This window comes from Taudactylus pleione, unplaced genomic scaffold (assembly GCF_031769625.1).
Source record: "Taudactylus pleione unplaced genomic scaffold, aTauple2 ptg000207l, whole genome shotgun sequence".
In the NCBI taxonomy this organism is placed as follows: Eukaryota; Metazoa; Chordata; class Amphibia; order Anura; family Myobatrachidae; genus Taudactylus; species Taudactylus pleione.
The window spans coordinates 6,765,313-6,768,822 of NW_028284609.1; the positions used below are offsets into that span (position 1 = coordinate 6,765,313).

The window sequence follows — 3,510 nt, forward strand, 5'->3', positions numbered from 1 at the left end:
AGGGCGTTCTGGAGGCACTCTATACAAAGACTCATAATAATCTTAGAATGTGGATACTATAGCAGGAGTGGACACCAAGCGGGCAGATGTAGTGGGAAGGCGTAATGTCTTGATGGTTTGTCGAGTATTGTGTAATTTCGCCATGTTAGCCAATAATCGTCCAGATCTATTGCCCCATCTGTAGTAACGATTTTTTGCGTAATCTGTTTGGGTCCAAGCATTGGTCAACAGAAAGCTCTCCAGCAATTGTCGCTGTTGTTTATAAATCTCAAAATTATTATCAGAGGGGTCAGTCTCATAGGCGCTATAAGCTATACACACAGCACTATGTAAGATATCATATTTACCTCGGTATTGCCGTCTCCTCCTAGCCTGATAAGCCAATATATGACCTCTCATTACTGCCTTGGAAGTTTCCCAGAAGAGAACTGAATCCTCCCAATGCTCTAGGTTGTCATCAACAAACTCCATCCACTTGGATTGGAAATATTGTTTAAAGTGATCTGATTGGCCAAGAAAATACGGGAACCTGAAAAATCCACACGACATTCCAGAGAACCTAGTCTGAATATCTACTGAAACCGGAGCGTGATCAGATCTGACTATACTATGGATATCATATGAATGCACCGAGGGAATCAATCTGTCATCTACCAATAAATAATCAATTCAGGAAAAGGATCTGTGTACCCGAGAATGGTAAAAATGGGTCCTGTCAGTAGGGTTGCGGAAATGCCATATGTCGCATAGGCTATGAAGTGAGAGTAATAACCCCACACCCCCCATTCCAAATATTGGTAAAGGGTTTGATGATCTAGACCTATCCAATGTCTCATTAGCTACCCCATTAAAGTCTTCCCCCACCAGCAGGTTCGGAGTAGGACGACCCAAGAGTAAATTGGAGATTGCATGGAGGAAATCCAAATTGGGAGAGTAAGGGGCATAGCTATTAAGGAGAGTGTAAGGTTCACCCCTTAAAAGCACATCCAACAAAACATATCGACCCTCCTGGTCACATATTTAAATTTTAAACAAATATGATGATGCCTCCATAAAATTCTATGCTGAAAATGTTTGAAATGCAATAAACCAATTAACACTCTCAGCTTTGGATCACTTGAATTGTGCACCGATGAAGAATACAGCTAGCTATGAGAATTAGTGTGAATTGCAGGACATACTTATCATTGACACTTCGATAATACACTGTAAAATATTAGCCAGTGGCATCTTAATGGTGGATCTGCATACCTCCCAACATTTAGGAGAGGGCGGCGTGTCTTGCACTTTCCGGAATACTGGGCTACCCCAGCCACTCTCTACAGTGTTTAAATGCTGCACACATACAGTGTTTAAATGCTGCACACAAACGCTGAAGAAGAAAGAACGCAGAGAAGTCATGCATGCACTCCTCGAGACCGCCACCTCTACATACAGTAAGTGGATAGAAGCAGCACTGAGCGCTCCTCATCTAACAGTTTGGAAGCAGTGTGGTACGAGCAGAGACAGAGGCAGAAACATCATCCACATAGGGAGAGACAGATGATGTATCCCTTCTTTTGCCATCGGTCTGGGTGTACTGTAGGCTAACATGAGGGTTCTTGTGTACTAAAAGGTAATATGGGAATACGGTGCATACTGAGCAGATGAGCATTAAGAGAAGAGGAGGCCTGTGTGCACAGTCTCTGTCCGGGTGCCCTCCTCTCTAGCTGGCAGCACATTGGTGGGCACTAGTTGTGCCAAAAGCCACTGTGCAGGTCTCTGGGGAAATGGCTTATTGATTTTTCTCTACTGCGCATGCGCAAAATGCAGGTAAAATGCAGCTGCACCATTTTCCTGGTGATTTGTGCAGCACTGTCACTGCTGATGCGTCACTCCAGGGAGGTGAGGATTGAAGAAATGGGTCGAGAGTGGTGTGGGCCTTTCTGGACCCAGGGGTACATGGGCACTGCACACCCTGCACCAATTATATATATGCCTGAGGTATTATAAAATCTGAAGGGTATTATGGGGGAGAAGTATATACTAAGGGGTATTATGGCAGAGCTGTGTATACTGAGGGGTACTATGGGGTGAGCTATGTATACTGAAGGTATTATGGGGAGCTGTGTATACTGGATATTATAGGGGAATCTGTGTATACTGAGGGGTATTATGGGAAACTGTCAGGGGAAGAACCATGGGAGACAATGGAGGCGCCTTCTGCTGGACTCCAGCACTGAAGGGGCACCTCCTCCATTGCTCATAATATGTTCACCCCACTTAGGTCGGTAGCTATGTACCCGGTGTGTACCATCATGGCCGCCCAATACATGGCACCTCTTCCCGGCACCTGATAAGCCACTATATACTAGTAGAGCTCCGTGTCAGACCATCAGCTGCCACCTCCATCTATCTATAGCCTGTCCCTACTCAGTCGTGTCGCCACTCCTCATCAACTTCTTTTGTCAGTGTGACACGTCCGGTGCCCTCATCACCCACAACTCTCTGTCTCACTCCTCGCTGGCGGCTTTATCTGCATGCAAAATGCTACATTACAGTGTCAGCGGCTGTGATGGGGCCACCAAATTATAACTAGCCTCCAGGGGACCGGAAACCCCCTCTGTGTAAGTCGCGGGAAGGGAGTGCAGGGGGGTTGCAGTGGATAAGAAAGGGGGCAAGGGTCCTAGATGGCCTGATAAAATTTTGCTATGGGACTCCCGGGGTCTAGTTATCCCCCTGGGTATTATGTAGGATCCTGTGTATACTGAGGGGTATTATGGGAGAGCTGTGTATACTAAGGGGTATTATGGGGGAGCTGTGTGTAATGAGGTTTATTATGCAGAGCTGTGTATATTGATGGGTATTATGAATAACTGTGTATACCGAGGGGTATTATAGGGAGAGCTGTGTATACTGAGTGGTATTATGGGGAGAACTGTCTATACTGTGGGGTATTATGAGGGAGCTGTATAGCAAAATATTTTCAGACTGTGCATGCACCACACTATGCATACACTAATGGGTAGAGGCTACGAGAGTGTCTGGTTCTCTCCATGCAAGTTCAGATCTCTCTGTACATCAAATGGCCTTTCTGGGTAGCCACCTTGCAAACACATGCAAGAGTTCCGTTTCATGAGAGTGTTGTGGGGGTATAGCCAGACTTCCATGCTATACTGAAGCATGCATATAATGAAGGGATGCCTGATTTTTGTAACCCTTTTGTACAGTAAGTGCCGATACTAATGATGACAGTTGCAGATGCAGATGCAAAAGCATGTGGTGTGTGTATGGATAGGATACTTACATTAGCATCATGTAAAAAAGCTGGAGCTATAAGAAGGCAACATTAGAGTGTTTCATACTACATGAAGCTATTCCAACCATGTAAACATTATTCAAAGCACAGAGAGGTGATATGAACAGGGGTATAACTATAGCAGTGCATAAAGACTTAGGGGGCATAACATGAACAACTGCTATAATTTAGCCAGTACATCATACAAACATGAAAATGATTCACATTGATAC

The 3,510-nt window shown here is 44.9% G+C and overlaps 1 pseudogene; it reads left to right on the forward strand.

The window, feature by feature from the left end:
* The first annotated feature begins 1,097 nt into the window (after positions 1–1,097).
* On the forward strand, positions 1,098–1,229 carry LOC148517866 (5.8S ribosomal RNA; annotated as a pseudogene).
* The last annotated feature ends 2,281 nt before the right edge of the window (positions 1,230–3,510 follow it).